At 45.8% G+C, this 19,383-nt stretch overlaps 1 protein-coding gene across 8 annotated transcripts in view; it reads left to right on the forward strand.

Moving 5' to 3' along the window:
• Positions 1-19,383, forward strand: part of PAK5 (p21 (RAC1) activated kinase 5) — a 155,986-nt gene that overhangs the window by 64,555 nt on the left and 72,048 nt on the right. The window contains exons 1-2 of one of the 8 annotated variants that reach the window (XM_079298555.1): positions 9,221-9,394; positions 10,897-10,958. The exons of 5 other annotated variants lie outside the window; for them this stretch is intronic. The gene's annotated coding sequence lies outside the window, so the exon portion shown is untranslated. Of the gene's footprint in view, positions 1-9,207; positions 9,395-10,896; positions 10,959-19,383 lie in introns of those variants that run through there. 2 more of the 8 variants (XM_079298556.1, XM_079298557.1) reach the window with 2 other exon arrangements.

Consider the following 19,383-nt stretch of genomic DNA (forward strand, 5'->3'; position numbering starts at 1 on the left):
TTTGGAGAGTAGAGGGTTTTTGTAAGAGAGTGTGCCACTGCTATGGAATATCGTTATCCTTTCAATTTAAATGCTGCCAAGGAGCTGTGCTAACCCTCGCCTCTTAAAGGGTGAAAATCCTTTCTCTTGTTGAGAATTGATTGTGTGCAAGCCTCTGAGGACCAGCACCAGTTTGTACCATGCACCAAATAGGAGCTGTGGTCTGTCTGGTCTGTTTGTAAATCAGGTCACTGACATTAGTAAGGCAAGAACAGCAAACAACCTGGTGCTATTCTCCCATTTGTGCTCAGAGGAGACCCACAATGTTACCAGCAGAAGGGCTGCAGGGAGAGAACAAGGTATCTTGGCAAACCTGTGTGTATTGAATAGTCAAGAGAAGTTTTTGTTTCCAGCAGGTTTGTTTTCCATCACTCCCATGTAGTCATCAGTGTAATGGCAGCATCCAGGGTGCTCATAGAGATAATCCCCAGGAATAACAGCTAAAGGGGAAAGGTGTTAGAGAGAAGATGAACAACTTCTTATTGCTGCCATTTAAATCCCTTCATTACTCTTTCTATAGACAAAGTTAGGAGTATGTTTTTCATTAGCAATTTTTATGCTGTTTTGAAAAAGCCAGATTGGCAAAGGAAAACCAAGGAAGTAACTGCCTGCCCACCTCTGGGATGCCTTCCCGCTCCTGCCTGCTCCCAACATCTCATCAACTCACCCTGCCCACTTCAGGCATCTTCCTGGTTTTGCCCTCATGATCAATTCAAAGAATGAAGAGTCCTTTGCTCTGAACAGAGACCACCAAGATAAACCCAGGACAGTCCTTCAAATCTCAATGCAAGCCTGGACTGCTGGAGAGCATCCAGTGAGAGGGAGGAGATAGATCACAGCCTGTGGGGGAGAGGGCAGTGCCTGAACCTGCTGCACTGGTTTGAGCATCCTGCAGGCTCCCTGCCCTGACCAGCAGAAGTTGAAGCTGATTTTTCAGTCAGGGCACTGCTGGGGATGGAGGGGGAGAAGACTTGGCAAAGCCATGATCCTGTTTGCTCTGATCACTAAAGGTCATGAGATGGCTCCGTCTGTCAGGGGGAGGAAATGAACTCTGGTATCTTCAGCAAACTAATTTCAGGCTTGTACTGATTCCCCTTTCAGTTTAATTTAATCATCTTTGGTGTCTGATTCTACAAACACAGCTTTGTACTGCTAAACCTTTGCTGCATATTAGCTGAGAGGCAGCTGGAATTTGAATTTGATTTTGACTATAGTGAGAAACCTTATATTTAGCACTTGGCAAATCTCTCGAATGCAGGAGCACATCAGTTTATAAATGCAGGTTGCTTTGATCAGTGTAATTTTGGAGGCTTAAGTATGAGAGAGAGAATATAGGCTGGGTACTGATACTGGTAAAGGAGAAACAGAGAAGTATTCTACCAGGTGATTGGAATTATATTACTCTACAATATCAGCCTACCTAGAATTTGCTGCAAAGGATTGTTTGTAATAGCGAAATGCTTTGGATTACAAAGTACTTTCAATGCAGTTCTCTGTAGCCTGCAATGAAAGGATCAGGTACAGAAACAAGTTCTCTCAGGTGGAGGGACTGCGGACAGCCAAGAATGGCTAGAGCTGGACTGACCCAGGGATGTGATGCAGACCAGGAAATGAAAACAAGCTGAAATAGCAGTGAGATAAACTGCCTGCTTACATCCTTCTTCTCTGTTGGACAAAACCCCTGCTGGCTTCTTTGCCATGGAGGATGCCAAACTAAGAGTCACTCTTGGCATTAAAACACGTGTAGGATGCAGGGTTTTCCCATATGTTCTAACAAAAGCAAGTACTTTAGTTTGCAGCTTGGGGATGGAACTGGAGGCATTCCAGTGATTGCCTCTTCCGAGAGCTCGTGTCCCTTTGGAACTTGTCCTGTTTCAAAAGGAGCCACCTCTGACCAACTTCACAGCAGCTCCTACAGGCACACAGACCCAGCTGTACCACTGTACATTCTGGAGTGCTCCCTGGATATCCCTGGAGCCTGGTTTTCTTTTGGAGCTGCTGTTAGAGGGAGGAGTGCTTGGCGCCTGCAGAGGGGAGCTTTTAGCAGCTGGGAGGCTCATCTGTGGGCTTATTGCTTCCCAGGAAAAACTTTGATTTTCTGAGAGAGGGCTCCCTTTGCATAGGAAAAGTGATTGCTTCCAGAACTTAGGAGTACATGGTTTTAAGGAGCTCAGGTTCTGCTCCCAGAAGAAAGAGAAAATAATTAAGGCAGTAGTAGTGACTTTGCTCTTCATGTTTGCACGGGCAGAAAATGGAGCTTCAATGAAAATATTATCAGTGGTGTTGTAGGCATGACAATGGAGCATTCACCACCTCCCAAAAAGTAGTAAGATGAAGAGGTGACCCTTCCTATTGCTTCTGCTGGCTTCTGGCTTCCAAGAAATACCCCAACACATTGATTCACATGCTGGGGAAAGACAGTTAATTTTTACAATCAGCCGACACTGTGAGTGAGTTCAGATCCTCTGGAGCAGAAATGAAAATGGAGACTCCCCACCTCACATGTGAGAGAAGTGTGATATTTTCAAGGCACAGTTGTGTGATGGTGATTGCTCTGGTGGTTGCTCATTCTCTGCTTTGAGGCTGTGGCTGCCTCTACCCAATGTAACTCCCTGGGGAGCTTCACCAGGAGATCACCATTGCAGGGTTTGGTCTGTGCTAGTCCCCAGCACAGCCCAGGGCACCCAGCCTGGAAGCTTGAGCACACAGGTCTCTTCCACAGCCACAGTGTCATTTCCCACTGCCAGAGCTCCTCCCAGCTGCAATTCCTTCTGCTCCCCAGCCCACCACATCACCTTAACCCAGTGAGCACTGGAGACACTGCAATGAGTATCCTTGCACCATGGCTAGAGTGAGAGCATGAAGGATGCTCTGGTGCCTTGCTCTGTGCTCTTAGTGCCCAGGATCCCAGGGCAGGGGCTGTTGTCTCCTGGTGAAGAGCTGAGCATGGGTCAGTTGGCAGCGCTGGGCAGGGACGGGATTGATGCACGGCGTGGCTAAAACGGATTGACAGATTTGCAGAGAGCAACTTTCATGCATCCCATATGTTGCTCAGCTTTCTCTGGGGGACTTAAGAGAATTGGAAAAATCTTTTGCTGGAGGAGAATTAGAGTATTTGTATACTTGGCTGTTTTTAAGTGTCTCTTTTTTCCCCTTTGGTTTGACCTGATGTGGTCAAAAAGAATAAAAGGTATCAGTAGATCATTCTGGAAGCGTGCACAGATGTATTAAATAAGTACAGTTTCCTGTGGCCCTAACAGCAGGCACAGGAAAGTTTCCAAAATTGTCAAGAGGTTCTTTTCTCTAAGAATTGCAGCCCCGAGTAAGATTATCAAAGACACAGTGCTGCTAAAAGGGCACAGTAAATGCTGGGGCACTCTGATTTCCACCTGAACTTGTGGCTTGTTACCTATAGCAGAACTTCCCAGAAAGTATGAAATGTAACCTTGAGGTCAAAAAGAACTTTTTGGAGCAATGCTATTTTTACTTCTCTCTGTTTCATGTAGGCAAACACGTGCAGTGCAGACCATCAGTCCTGATGAAGTGCCATTGTTTAATACTGAAAAAATGCACATTTGATCTAGTTCACATTTCCTAAAAACTGTGTTATTGATTTGACAATATATTTTTCCTCAGACAAAAAAATTTTGCAGTTATTTATTCATTCTTGCCCCTTGGAGAGCTCACTACCATCTGTTTTTCTTGGCTTTGCATTACCTTATTTTTTTCCACTTGTTCTTTTCCCACTGTGCACCACTGAAGGACTATACTATACATTATCTCTCAGCCAAATTATGCAGGGTATTGTAAACATGTTGTAAACTTTGCCAGCTGCAAAGTCAAGGGCTCTGAGAGATCTTGCTTAGTTCAGGAAATGATCTTTGAAGAAAGAAGGGAGCCTTTTGGAAGGAGATTTGCAGGGCAGCGTGACATAAAAGCGTAATACTGCTTTTGCAAAATGCTAGGGGGAGGCAAAGGAGCAAATACATTGGATCAAACTCATGGATCCCTGTAAATTTATCACAGAGGCCAAGAAGTCCCTTAAGCAGTATCTTCTCAGCACCACTGATAAGAACAGCAGGGCCCCTGTGTCCTGATGCTGGGACCTGCAGGCTCTGGCAGGTAGGAACAGTGAAAAGTCCCACACTGCCATCCTTTCAGGCAGGACAGGACCCTGCTCAGGGCACATCACAGGACTAGAGCTCCTGCATGGTCCCAGAGTTATCCCTGGAGCTGGAGCAGCCGTGTCCTGCAACAACGTCCTGGGGAGATGCAAACTGCAGAGCATCTTGTGCTCTGCCTTGCAGGGTTGGGACCCATTGCTGCCCCCAGAAATATGAGTTGAAGGGAAGAATCACAGGTGTGTGAGGATAATTCTGAGTAAATATCCCTAGTTATAGATCTTTGTGTATCTTTTGATCATTCAACAATAAGAATGGCAGCAGTAGCAATACCAGGCATACCAAAAATCATGCCTGAAAAATATACAATAACTTTAAAACCCCCTTTATGAAATTTATCTGTTCTCTTTGTGTGTCTTCTGGTGACTGATCTCAGTAACAGTGAAGGTCATGCATTCAGGATTTCATCCCATGGTACACCTCCCAAAAGGACAGATATCTCTGAGGGGGACACCACTCGAGCCCAGGAGCAGAGAGAGCAGGAGGGAGGACTAAGCAGCATGGAAATTGAGGTGATTGTCACCCTTGCAGGCCGTGGGGCTGCACCAATGCACTCCCAAATTACTTGAAGAGGACTAAAAGGTGATGTAGATTACAGGACCACAGGAAAGGGCCCATTTCAGTGGATGGTGGACCTGTAAAATACCTGTACAGACTGATGACACTCATATAGCCCTCAGTGAAATGCAGTTGTCTACATCTGCTATAAATTCCTAATAAATGTTTTTGTGCTTGGATTGAGACTGACAGGGAAAGCAAAAGCATCTGAAGTTTGGAGGAGATTTGAAGTGTAGTTATGAGAGTCCTTGTTTGGGACCAGAGGAGTGGCCCTAAACAGCATTTTGGAAAGAGGCCAGAGGCTGCACAGGAGCACATGGTGCTTGGGTTGGCAAAAGCCCTCTCTGCCCAGCATCCTTCAGCCATCCTCCCTGTGCAATAGCCCAAGACCTTAAAAGGCTGCTGCCACCAAGACCAATAGCTGGACAGGGCATTCATCTGCATTATTTAGGGAATTCAAACCTGTCTTTTTAATTATTCCAGCAATACTTCATCTTCCTCTCCAATGGTTAGCAAAAAGGATCACCAGTTCAGTCGTACTTACATAATGTGGCTGTGAATATCCTTTGACTTATTGCCCTATCCCTGATCTTTTCACAGGGTTAAGAGCTTAGGGGTGAAGAATTGCTTGGCTGAGTAAGATGTATTTCTTTTTGCAAAGGATAGATGATGTTTTTCCAGCCCTGGAAGTATTCTTGTGAAAGTTATTTTTTCTCTACAGGGTATTTTATTACTATTATGGGGTTATGTTCATAGGCTTGCACTCTCATTAAGGGGCACAGATTTAAATAAGGGACTTTAATCAACAATTTTCATCATGATTTAAATCAGCTAGCAGGAAACACAAAATTGATTATTTAAATTAATCTTGTTCTTCATTTGTAGTTTTTAATTATTTTCCTAAGGAACAACTGATACTTCCTCACCGGAGCCTGGTACTCTTTTTTCACTCTTGATCAGGATATGCTATTACCATATTTATTTAAGAATCTGCATATTAAGTCTAAAGTTACTTAACAATTTTCATTTATGTGCCAAACTGATGACTGACACCTCTACTCCATGGCTTATTTTAATGTTTGTGTTAAGGAGCGCAGCACAAAAAAGTAACTTACATTAGTTACTGTGCTCTTATTTAAATCACATGCTAATCTTAAATATGATAGACAGATGGGGCAAGGGGAAGAACACAGTTATCAAAACTGATTCTGCACTTGAAATGGACACTTTGAACATAGGAAATATTACCTTTGACAATCACCTTTGATGACTTCTGGAGTGCTTCTAATCATCAAATCCTTATAAAGACTCATGGGGAAAAGTGCAATCTCCTGTTCTCTCCTTGTTTTCAATCCCCAATGGTTTTCTCAAATTAGGGTGAACTGAAGGAAACAGCATCTTTCTGTGCATCCTGAGAATAAATGGGTCTGTAGGAAAAGGCTTAGAGTCTCAAGAATCCCCTGATCCAGTTGGTGCAGCAAATACTTCAGCCTGGCTGAAGTCAAATACTGCAGTAGCTTGACTTAATTTAAAATTTGTAGGGGTTAACTGCTATTTCTTTTAGTATTACAGTGAAATTTAGGCCATAATGTTTAGTGCCACTGGTTCAGGTTTTATATTAAAATTGTCAAATTTTAAATGTACAATGGTAATTTTTTTAAAAAAAATAATCCTATGTTCTGATTTTTCTGGAAAAAGGACATTTTGAATTTTTATCTGCCTTTCATTTGTATCAGCTCTAGCTCAGGGCAGCTGCAATGACTTGAGGAGCCACATTTCTGATTCACACCATTGCATATAAGAAGAAGGCAAAAGCAAAATGAACCTTTTTTGAAAAGCTTTGGGGTAGATCTGTCCATATACACATCTCTTTTTCAGGTTGAAGAGAACAGATAGTCAAATTAATCTCTTAATTCAGCTAACTTCAGTGGAGAAACTAATGTCCAAGTTAGAGACCTGGCTTCTTGTTGGCTACAACCATGAAGACAGAGAGTCCAGGGCTCTCTGGGAATACACAGGATGGGATTTTCCTGTGCTGATGGATGCACCAGCCTCCCTTCAGTGTGAGTCTCAGCAGGCTCCTCTTACTGAACCTCTGTGCCACCCTTTCTCCCAGCACCTCATGGGATATGGAGGGACTATTGTTCCCTCCTGCCTTGTCACTCCTGGAATGGTGCAGTGCCTCTCTCCTGGTGCTGTAATTTGGCAGCCATCAGCCCATTTTGCCAATTCCCTGAGACAGTTTCCTCCAAATTACACTTGAGACTAAAGACAAAACAGCAAAGGCTTGATGTGTTTTTTTTCCCCAGCCAGAAGCTGTACCATGCCAAGATGTGACATACAACACCTTGCATTACAGACACACATCACTCATGCTGACTCACAGCAGGGAAACCCTCACTGCCTTGTCCCACATCATTTCTGGTCTGATGCACCAGGGAAAGGCTTTGTGGTGAGGTTCAAAACCAAGTTGTTGGGGCTTTTCCCTTAAAGTTTTAGTCTGTCTTGGGGTCTTCTGGGGAGGGGTTGGGTTGTTTGGGGTTTTTACCAGAAGCCTAAATGTTCTTCAGTAGCCACTGATTCCAAGTCATGCTTCTGGCTGCAAAACCCACTGCAAAGAAATGGAAACCAGGAGCAACAGAGTGACTTAAAAAATGCCACCCACTCAGGTGAGCCCAGCCAGCCTGTCTCTGAATTTCACATCTAGGAGGTCAAAATTATGGTCAGAGGCGTTTGAATAACTTTATGTTGTATTTCAGGCTCTTTGCCTGTGCACAATGTCCCTCCCAGAAAGCAGAGTGCACTTTTTTTGTGCTGGTGCTGCCCCATCAGTGCCATGGGTAGCTGCTGAAGCTGGAGCAGGAGCTTTGCTATCCCGGCAAACACTGACACTGTGCTGTCAAGAGCCAAGGGAGCTCCTTTCATCTCACAGCATTATGTATGGAGGGGAACATAAAAACAGTAGAAGCAAACACTCCAGGTAGTGGAAGAGCACATTTGTGATGGATCTGTTGTTGCTGCTGTTGTCATAGCATTTTTTGTATGGGCAAAAACCTATTTGGAGCTCAGGTGCCTTAGTGCCATGAGAGCCTCAGCATCTGCACCTCCCTCTGCCTGGCCCAGCACATCTACCCCACACAGCTCCAATGCACCTTCATCTTCAAGCTGTTCCTGTCGAATCCTCTCTGCTCCTGGCATACAGAGCACATGTTAATGCAAACGGGCATCAAAGAAACTAGAAATGATGGGCAATTCAACATCATTAAGTATGAAATCACTCCTCTCCCATGCAGGGCTGTATCAATCAAGTCAGCTTTGGGTCTTTTCTTCCCAGGGAGCCTCTGCTGCAGGTGCCTCTGAAAGGCACTTTGCTGTCCATGCTCTTTATTTCCTGACAGGGATGGTTTATGGTCATCCATGAGCACACACCATCATCTCCCTGCCAATTCAGCATGTGGAAGGACAGATACATACCTTTATTAAAGTCAATCATAATCTTTCTTATGAAACATTTCATAAAAATATAGGCTTAGAGCAGCTTTTGGAGGCAGCCACAAATTGCCAGCAGTAATACACCAGAATTAGATGGAATAGATGGGGTTTGTATGTTGTGGTCCTCTGACTGCTTCCTTCTATCACTTGCCTTAACCAGATTTGTTCCTTAGCACCTGGCTACTGGAGAGAGCTCACAGGTAACAAAACATGTTGGAATAGTTGGTTTTATATATTTTTTATATATATACATATGTAATAACTGAGGTTCAAGTGCAAAAGCAAGTGGATGGGTGGATGGTTGCAGAGTTAGGGTGCAGATGAATGGATGTGGATAGGAGTGTGGATTGGTACACGGGCAGGTGGATGTATTGGTGGAGGAGTGCACGAATTTGGTGTGGGTGGCTTGATATACAGTGTATGAGTGCACAGGTGGGAGCATGCATGGGTGCATTGGTGCATGACTTCATGGGTGCCCAGGTGCCTTGGCTGCCGGAATGGGCATTTGGGTGCACAGGTGCATGAGGTGATGCAGGAATAGGTGGGTGATGCATGAGCGCACGGTGGGTGCACAAGTCGGTGCATGCATTGGCGGGTGCAGGCACGGCTGTGTGGGTGCACAGGTGCCTTGGCTGGTGCAGGAGTGGGCGTTTGGGTGCACAGGAGGTGATGCAGGAAAAGGTGGGTGATGTATGAGCGCGCGGTGGGTGCCCAAGTTGGTGCGTGCATGGATAAAGGGGCGCAGGGTGGCTTTGCTGCTGCAGGCACGGCTGCGTGGGTGCGCAGGTGCCTGGGCTGGTGCGGACGAGAGCAGCACAGAGAAAGCCCGGGGCAGATGCCGGGGCAGGTGCGCAGCTGCCGCCCGCCGGCACAGCGCGGCCCCGCCGCTCCGGGCGGCAGGCGCGGGCGGGGCGGGGCTGCGGGCCCGGCGCGGGGGCGGCGCTGCGCCCGCCCCGGCTCAGCTCAGCTCAGCTCAGCTCAGCGCGGCTCGGCTCAGCCCGGCTCGGCTCGGGGGGCGGGCGGTGGCACCTGCGGCCGCGCCGTGCGGAGCGGAGCCGAGCGGAGCCGCGGCCCGGATGTAGCCGGAACATGGCGCTGGGGGCGGCGTGACGGCGGCGGCCGAGGTAGGGGCGGCGGGGCCGGGGGCGCGGGGATCCGCCCGGGGGTGCGGGCGGCGGCTGCTGCCCCTGCCCGTACCCGGGCGGACGCTCGACCTTGCGGGGCCGCGGCGCTGCGCGGAGCCCGGCCGGCTGTCTGTGCGCGCTGGCAGCGTTCGGTGCCCGCAGACAAAGGCACGGCCCGGGCATCCCCGTCCGCACCTGTGCGGGGCGGCAGAGCCGCGGGCGCTGCCAGCGGAGGCTGGCGCAGGGCAGCCGGGGGCTCGCGGCTTCCTCTCCTAGGGGTTGCCGTAGGTGGTTTTGCTTTTGATAGCTTGCTGGGGTTTCCTACAATAATGGCTTTTCTTTTCTTTTTTCTTTTTAAAGCCATTTTGGTTTTTATCATTCCGCGCCCCCCCCTTCCGCCCCCCCCCCCCCCCCCCCCCCGAAGTTGCTCCCAACTTTCCGTGAATCTGATCTGCTTTTGGGTTTCCCCCAGGGAGCAGGTGTCCAGAGAGCCCTACAACCGCTCCTGGAATTCTCCTACATGCGCCTCTCTACCTCTGCTCCCTCCTTTTTGGTTTTTTTTCCCCTTTTTCTTTTTTTCATGTACGGGGTTAGAAATGCTTGCAATCGACTCCACTCTTCTTTCAGTGTTCATGAGCCTCGGATCATTGTAGCTAAAGAAAATGAGCTGCATAGTGACTGCCGTGCTTGAACAACGCTCCAGCCTTTGGCCAAGAGGTGTTTTTTTCATGGTATCGATCAGACCTTGAGAATTTTTTACCAACCCGCCGGCAGCACGCAGGCTGCCTTTCTTTCTCTTTGTTACGTACCAGCCCTCTGTTAACATAAAGAAACAATGGCAATTTTTTTCCCTAGAATTTTCAGTGTTAGATTGAATGGTCTGTCATTGCCGGTAAGGATAAAATTCCCAGTAACTTGGGAGGGGTCAGCAGTGACACTCCTCTGCTAGTAGCCTTTTCCTTTCATTTTAGAATTTTTTATATGCTTTAGCATCTGCAAAACGAAGGAAATGAGTTGATACCTGTGTTGAGATAGATCTCGGTGGTCTGTGCTGCCCAGACTGCACTTAAGGAGTCATTGCTCCAAATTGATTGCCTTTATTGTACTGTGAAACTTCCGATAGCACTGCTCAGGGCTGCAGCAGGGAGCCGTGCTGCCCTGCCCGCTGTGACAGGCGGTGCTGGTGGCTGTGAGCATCGCTGCTACTGCCGGGCACGCACCTCTTGTCCTGTGGAGTGTTGGGGGATGGCTCCCGCTGTCCGCTGAGGGGGAGTTTTGGAGGTGGCAGGTGGATGTAGTGCCGCTCCTGGGGCTCCCTGGCCACCTGCCCCAGCAGGAGTGACACTGAGGAGCTGTAGAAGCTCCTCTGTTTCAGTCTGAGCTTCACAAAATGGCCCTTTGCCTTGCTCTTTTTTTCCTGTCCGTACCTTGCTGTTTCTGCTACGTGGGGGTTACAAATGTGTGATTTCCTCATGGTGAGCAGCTGCTCTCCTGGTTTGCAGGTGGCAATGAGGGACCTGGCTCGTGGGACAGGGCACTGGTTTCGGAGCTGCTGCTGTGCCAGGTAAAGCTTTGGGAGTTACTCGTTGTGGTTCACCTTATTGCCTGTTTCTGTGCCTTGGTCACCTTTGTTTGGCTCTAAGTCCTTTCAGGTTGATGAAAGGTCTTTGTTCGGTGTGGAATTATCTGTTTATGTTATCAAGTGTATTAATTTGGGATAAATTGAGTAAAAGCAGTTTTAACCAAGGGAAAGACTCACTCTCATGTTGAGAGTGCTGAAGCAAAACTTTTTTCCTTTCTCCTGCTTCAAGCATCTTTCTGAATGGATCCCGTTGAGACCGTTATCTCTAGCTGAGATTAATTTTCATCAGCTGATTTGAGCCCTGTCTGCCATAGTGCCACCCCCCTGCTGTGCAGGAGCTCTGGGTACTGTTACTCACCTCTGTCACGTTTTAGCCTCTCTGAGGAAGCGAGAGTTCACCAGTCACTGTGTGTGTGTGCGTGTTCTCAGCTGGAGTGCCTGCTGAACCATGCTTAACTGGGCAGCTCAGGAGTCATTCCACACCAAGAAACGCTGCCACAGAGAGACCCTGGCAGGCCTGTTGTGGAGAGCCCTGATAGGAGTCATCAGCAAATTCCCTTGGCAACCCCCTGTGGAGCCAGACCTAGTAAATCCCATTGCTTGGTTGATTCCCTTATTCCTTTGGCACCTCTGTTTGCTTCCCAGTGCCTTTTCTGGTTCCTTTTTTCCTAGACATCTTCATCATGAATTGTCACAGTTAAGTCAGTGTTTGACTTTCAGTGAGTTCTTAGCATCTCAATGGCAGATTCTAAGATGGAAGCATGTAACAAGCAAAGTTCCTGCAAAATTCCTGATTATTATTTGCCAATGTAACAGATTTTGGCAGCTCTTTCTTTGAAAACTAATATTTGGGAAGTACAATGTTATGTAAGAAATTTGCTCCCCCGTGTTAACTCCTGCTGTCAGTCAGCTGAGAACAAACTTCTCATGGTAGTTAATGACAAGTCTGAACTTTTGCTTCACCTCATAGGTGTCACTTCTGAGCCCAGATTTGCTACTGAAATAGTGGATACAAACTGTTCTCATTGACATCAGCTGGAGCACGCAGTTTGGGTTTATAGCAGAGTTCGTGGAGAGCTCCAGCTCGTGTGGCAGAAGCCCAAGAGGTGCTGCTGGCACAGATCTATCAGGGGTACAGGTGTCAGCTGCTTCAGGGATGTATGGAAAAAAGAACTGAAAAGATGGAGCAGAACAGCGCCTGCATCTCTGCTTCTTCTCTCTGATCACCCTCACATTTGACACTTAAATGCTTTTCCTGCTTTGAAGCTGCTCCAGTTAGGAATCTGAGGTGTTTGGCATCTGCTTGTTCAAATACATAGACTGGCTCTGGTTTTACCGGTTTACTTTGCAGCAGCTACAAACACAGGTCTGCCGTGTGGCATGTGCCGAAACTGCCAACAGCTGCGTGTGGGTACAGCAGCTGAAGGGGTTTAGAATCATAAATCTCAAACAAAACCTTTCTTTTAAATACCTCCTTGGGATATCCATCTCCTGGCATTAGCATCGCTGACTCAGGATGCTGCTTGGCCATCCTGGAGGCGTTTTTGGGGCTGTCTCTGCTTTGCTCCTTGCTGAAGTCTGTTTGTTGGATCTGCTGCAGGGTTTGGCCAGGTTTCCCCAGGTTTTGGTGAAAGCTGAGCAAAACCTCTGTTGTCAGGATGGAATGGTATGTGATTGCAGCCAGGTGAAACCATAAAAAAATGATGGAGACTGCAGGTGGTTGATACTCTCACACCTGTAGGGCCTGCACTTTCTGCCATCTTACTGCTATACTCTTTATTGTTACCATTAATTCTACTCTCTTAAACACAGGGTCTTGCTACTCTCAATAGCAACTTGAAACCAGAAATGTGTTTTAAACAACTATTTGCTTTAAAAAATGGATGGCATGACCAATAGTGCTTTGGTTTTGATGGAATCTTCCCTTGTAGCTTATCCAGTATGTGATACAGGTTTGTGTCTTGCTCAGTTGGAGCTTCACCTTCTTTCTTTCTAGATACAAAGCTTGACATATTGAAGAGAATTTGCCCCCATTAAATTCAGCTGTGATTAGTGCTGAGGTGTGCCAGAGCACTGCCTGATGCACAGCTGCATTTGCTTTATTATCAGGGAAAAAGTTGAGAAGTGGAATGATTCAAAACCATTAACAGCTGTGCACAAAACCCTGGTTAGTTCTGAGTCCGTTCAAAAGACAACACCCCCCACACCCATTTAGAGCAAATTTCAGAGCACTTCAGTGGTGTTTAATGTTCAGGTAACTCTAATTAAGTCTTTAATCCATTAAGCCACAGAGATTCACTGGGGACTTGGCTGTTAGTGCGGGTGTTTCAGCCTGCATGTCACTGAGCCCAGGAGGACTCAGTGTTACATTTGGAGGTCCATCCCTCTAACAAACACAACAACGTATTTTCTCTGCAATTAAATGTTAGTTTTGATGGTTTGTTTTGTTTTTTTTCCTGGAGAGAAGCAACTCAGAGGACAGGACTGTGGCCAAAGCTTCTGGTCTAAGACCAGCCACAGTATCTGGATCTCTTGTGGTTCAGCTGTGCCTGTTAAAAGCTCTGGCACAAAGCTCCAGTTTTAAACCAAGTCTTGTGCCTTAGAGGGTTCAAAGATTATCCCTTTCTGAGCGCTGCCTGTGAATGCAGTGATGTGAGAAGTGTGTGCTCCCATTGCGTCATGCAGAGCCAGCCACAACATACCAAGTCAGCTATTTTGCATCTTTTCCAACTTCTTTTTCTTTTCTGGGCCATATGAGAATGCTGCCACTTTTGGAAGGTGCATCTGGCAGAAGTACAAATGTAATAACTGTTTCAGGCACAGAGATGGAATATCTTTTGAAATCAAAGCAGAAATATATGAATCAAGTTTAGCTCTTCAGTGCTGCTGTCTCCCATTTGCAACCTTCCTTATCTCCTAAGCAAAGCTTTTATTTAAACACGAGCTGTAGAAACCAGTTAACGTTTACACTTGATGAACCACCAAAGCTGGGGTCCTGGAAGGGCTGGAGGCTGTGAGGGCTGGTAGCAAGCCTTGTTTTCAGCCAGTGGGGCTCAGGGCACAGGGTGCACCCATCCTGTTTGTGCATATGCCGTGTGCCGGCGTGAGCACGGCCGGAGAGGGGCGGTGTGACTCGCTCGGGGGCACAGAGTGATGAGAGTGGAAGTGAAGTCCTGTCTCCCATCATTTTCCTTCTGGGCTCTCCTGGCTTTGCTCTAACGTTAGAGGTTGCCGCCAGCAAACGGCTCTGCCTGCAGCAGGACACGCTGCCCTGGTGTCACAGGGCTGGGAGTTCTGATTTTGCTGAACAAAGATGCTCTTCCAAAAATAGGTTAAGCTAAAGAACTTAGATGCCAAAAATAGCACTGGAGATTTTTTTTTTTCCTTTTTCTGACTGTCCTTTTTTTGACTGTGTTTTAGATTTATTGTTCTCTGCTGGAGGCAGCTAAAGAAATAAAAGAGATACTGCAGCTGTAGGCAAGGGAATAGTGGAAGTAGACATACACAGTCACCTCTGATGGGGGAAAATCACATGTGTCAGCAACCCCTGAAGAAGTACACAAAAATGCAAAATAACAATGTAAACAAAAATGTGCCGTGTCACGAAACCGCTGTCTTAGCAGAAATGTTGTTGTTTTAAAAGTTAAGGTACCTCACAAAGGGAAGTGTGGAGAGAATCCTGGTGACAAAGGGGAGGACAAAAGAAATGCCAGCAAACAGAAACTGGAATGAATAAATGTCACAAGAATGATCCTGGTGATAGCCCCTATAAACCTTTTATTATGATGCGCTCTGCTGCGTGTGAATAATTCACTCGTCCCAAACTGGTGGCAGTAAAATCTGCCCAGCACTTTTTCATAGAGGTTGGTCACGTTAGAGCTGTTAAAATTTAAGGCTTTTTTCTAGGGATTCTCCATAGGAAGTTTTGTATTACTAAGTTGAACTCCAGCTTTCCAGTTCCCCAAGCTAGATGCATGCTCAGAGGACTGAGCTAATGACTTGCACTGCAGCTATTTAAGGTGCTGGGCTGAGCCTGGAGTCAGGAGGCACCGTGGCTCTAATCCCGGCTGTGCTGCTCACTGAGCCACCTCCAAGAAGTTATTTAACCTCTGCGTGCCTCTGCTTCCCTCTGGGTAACAGCAGGGATTATGATAATTGCTTTTGAAAAGCACCTTAGGTGTTTAGTTTTAATTTTTTCCAAAGGTGCAGAACTCTCCAGTTCTAAGCTGGAGAGGCTTGATCCATCCTAGGAGGCTTTTTGTACTTTACAGGATTGTGAAAGCAGTTCTTAATGTAATGTTGTTTTGTTTGGGCCATGTAAATAAATAAACTTAAGATTTTTGATGCAGCTTTTGCACAATAGTCATAAAAGGGCTCTTAAGATACAATGAAGGACATAGAAATGAGGTAAAGTTCAAAAGGGTTGTTGCCAGACACTTCATGAAATGCAAGTAAACTGTCAGAATGTTTAAATTGTTTGCTTTTTCAACCAAATCCTGCTAAGGCCACAGAAAGCTGGGTTTGCATGTATTAAACTTGTCTCTTAGTTGCATTTAAAGACCCCAAAGGCAACAGATTTGTAGCATAGCTCATTTGGATTTGGAGGGTATTTGGTTTTGTGTTTTATAGCAAAGGGTGATTTTCTAGGCTGAAGAAGTAGGAAGGTTTCCCTGAGAGTGAGATGAGAACAAAGTAAATGTGCCCTGAGCTGTGCCTCTATCCCAGATTTTGAAGCATGCAGGAAAGAATAATGCTACATGAATTTGTCTCTGTTGCACACACTGAACTCTTCCTTTCCAAAGAACAGAACTTCTATTTAAGCTTTGTCAGAAGGAGAAAATAATCAAAGGGCAGAGAATTCCATGGCTGAGCTGCAGCTGAGGCTGGAATGCTAAAGAAGTTTGTGGAGCACGGTGCTGTTAGTGGGGTGGCTGATTGGGAGGCACCATCTGTGTCATGGGATGTGCCACGGGGTTTGGGACAGCACCATTACTGGGCATGGATTTTATAGTGTGATAGTGGAAAGTGCTCTGGTGCTAAGGCAATCTAAGCCATTGGCTGCTGAGAAAACCTAGGAAGTAGAAAGGGTGCTCCCATTTTTATGCAGAAGCTTGAAATGAAGCAGCCAAAAGCTGGGGACTGTGTTGCATCTTCCCAGCACGTGGGATATATGCCCCGTCAGCGTGTTTTGAGAAAGGCCTGACTGCCAAAATAGTTTTGTGTTGCTACAGTACTTGCAGGTGGTGATTGCCTTTTAAGTTCTGCTCTCTGTTCTGACATTTTTAGGACAGTAAATGAAGGATGAGAAGTAGAAACAAACAAATTAGAAAAATCCTGTGTATGGATGTCTGTTATTACAGTCGTGTGGCTGGATGGAAAGAGTCCTGTCCTGCTGGAAGTCAGGGAGGGGTTGGCAGTGAAGGAAAGTGGTTACTGCCAGTAGCTCTCCTGCCAAAATAGAGTATTGATGACAGGGCTCAGTTTAAAGCAGATGGTGTAATCCATACCCTAAAGACTGCCTGGGGAAACACGTGCAAAACCATGTGCCTGAGTGCCACGGAGGGTTTATTCCTAGGGGTGAGGCAGAAGAAGCCTTCACTTGGATGGAGATGAGAGTTGAGTCTTGGTTCTGGAGAGCAAGGAAAGTGCTTTACTGAGGCTTTTAGGAGGGACTCAGGCATGTCTGTTATTTTCTGTTATTAGAGATACAGGGCAGAAACTACTGAAAATGCAACATCCATCCCACATCTGTGCTTTCTCTACCCAGTCTCTTTGAGGACCAACTCTTAGCACTGTCAGTATTCACAGGGAGACTATGTAGGGCTTTTTCAAGTACTTAAGAAGTACATGGCATGAGGTGAATAATTTAAACACTGGTTCAGAGCATTGCTAGCTGAAAAGTGACTTACAGTCTCTTAACAGGCTAACAATAAATTGATGTTTTTTCTTTTTGGGGAGTGGAGTATGGAATGTGTTGCCCATCAGCAGGGGCTGCTTTCTTCCAAGACAAATATTAGCTATAATGAAACACAGAATAGAATCATAGAATGACCTGGATTGGAAGGGACCTTAAAGATCATCTTGTTCCACCTCCCCTGCTGTGGGCAGGAACACCTCCCACTATCCCAGTTTGCTCAGAGCTCCATCCAGCCTGGCCTTTAACACCTCCAGGGATGGGGCATCCACAGCTTCTCTGGGCAATCTGTGCCAGTGCCCCACCACCCTCACAGGGAAGAATTTCTTCCTAACAATTAATCTAAACCTACTCACTTTGAAGCCAGTCCCCTTGTCCTCTCATTCCATGCCCTTGTAAATAGTCTCTCTTCATCTTTTTTATAGGCTGCCTTCAGATACTGGAAGGTCCAGTTAGGATACCCTGTTGCCTTCTCTTCTCATGAACTCAAGTTAAAGCCAGGGTTTCTTTCTTGGGCAGTCCAGTCTGAATTTGGACCTCATCAGTGCAGTGGATCCCTGGCGTTGTGTGTGTAATGGGAAAAATCTGGAAGCTCAGTGGCTCACATTTATTATAAACTTCTGTTTGAAGATGCATTTTGACTTTTTTCTCAGCATCTGGTAGGACTTGGTCTACAGTATGTTAGGTTTTTTTTGGTTTTTTGTGGGTTGTTTTTTGCTCAACAACCTGATGCTGCTTCTTAAGAGAGATGCTCATCTGAGGATTAAAGGGGTTTTGTGTGGTTTTGTTCCATAACTTTTGCCATTTTTATTCCATGCCTGTTTACTTTGCTCTGGTATTGATCTGACTGTCCTGATTTAGCTAGAAATTAAACTGCAGCTATTTTTCCATGGAAAATTTCCTTAATAGGAAGATTGGTGATAATTGCTACTAATGCTTTTTAAAGATTTTTTTTTTTTAAATGGGTGAAAGGCTGTCAAGCTGTCAATCAAGACAGATATTGGATAATGCTCCGTTCCCCTGACAAGTTCCCTTTATTATATGAGGCATCTGTTTCTCTGTAAATTTGAGCTGCTCAAAATTTGCACTTTAATATTTACTTTTTCTGTCCTTTTTCAGTACTACTCAAGTAGTCCTCATGTACCTGTACAGCATGGTCAAATAGATCTAACAATCTTTGAAGAAAATGACTTGGAGGTGTGATTGTAGTATCATGATATTCCTTAACCTTTTAAGTCTCTCACCCTGGCATTCCATGGTGCACTCACCTGTCCTTGCTGAACCAGTAACCAGCTCTAAAAAGTCTGTGCCTGCCTTTGTGATGAGCCTGTTAAAGCCAGGCAAGTGTGAAACTCTTGAGTTGCACGAACATTTGTAGTCCTTATAGGCCATTTCTCAAGACTTTTGCCTATAACAAGGGCATTTAATTTTCTCTTTATTTCTTTTAAAGTAGATTTGGAGAGAAAATTGGATGTTTTCTTGAGTTCCCCCAGGTTCCAAAGGCCTGGGGTTTTCAGAGAAACTGTTAAAACAGGAGATTTATGATCAATGCAGATACTGGACCTGCTGAGAGTACTATCTCTCCAAAGTATTGGCTGCTCTTTTGTGGTTCTGGATTTAAACCACTATGAAGCAAAATTTATCTCCCCTCCAGTCACCATTGGCATTGCATGTAAATCACCACAGATGTACAAAACTGGTTCAAAGCAGAGCAGTCTTAATAATTCCCAGACCATTGCCCCACCTCCAGCAGTATTTGCAAGTTGCAAACCATTGCCTTTCATGCACCAGGAGGTTCTGGAGTTAGCATCTGTAGCAGGTTTTACTGCTCTGGCTGGGCAAGGGATGGAAAACTGCTCCAGCAGTGTTCCCATGCTGCTGGGAGAGGAAATACAAGTGAAAGGACTAAGTACAGTAGTTATTTTGATGTAGATAACAGTAAAAATTGCCATGATGTCATAGCAAAGCCTTGAAGTCATTACAGCAAATAACGTGAAAAATAAAATTATAGAAATAACCATCTCCCTTGGCCCATAGATAAATCAAAGCTTAGCCCTTGATCTCTCATCACTCACTAGCCCAGAACATAAATCCAAGGATTTATCATTAAGCCTAATGGGTCATAAAATCTGGGCTATTTTGGAGGTAGTTGCAGAGATTTGCAGCCCAGGCAGAGAGCGAGCTCTAAGCCTCTGGGCCTTGTGTAACTGGGTAAATAGCAAGCTTCAAATAATGCTATAAAGCTATCAAATGTAATAACTAATGCAGCCAGGCAAGTGTGGGGAGGGGAGCCTGCCTGGTGACAAGCTTGGCCATCGTGACAGAAGAAACCCTGGTGTAGAAAAAACCTTTTAGTAGCAAGCTGAAGTCCCTTTTGCTTTACTGGACATCAGGTACATGCATCTGGTTTGGTTCACATGTAGCACTTTTATTTTCTGCACATCACTTCTTCCCTCACAGTGAGCCCAGAGGAGCAAGCAGCAAAAACCAGAA

Source organism: Erithacus rubecula (assembly GCF_903797595.1).
Source record: "Erithacus rubecula genome assembly, chromosome: 2".
In the NCBI taxonomy this organism is placed as follows: domain Eukaryota; kingdom Metazoa; phylum Chordata; class Aves; order Passeriformes; family Muscicapidae; genus Erithacus; species Erithacus rubecula.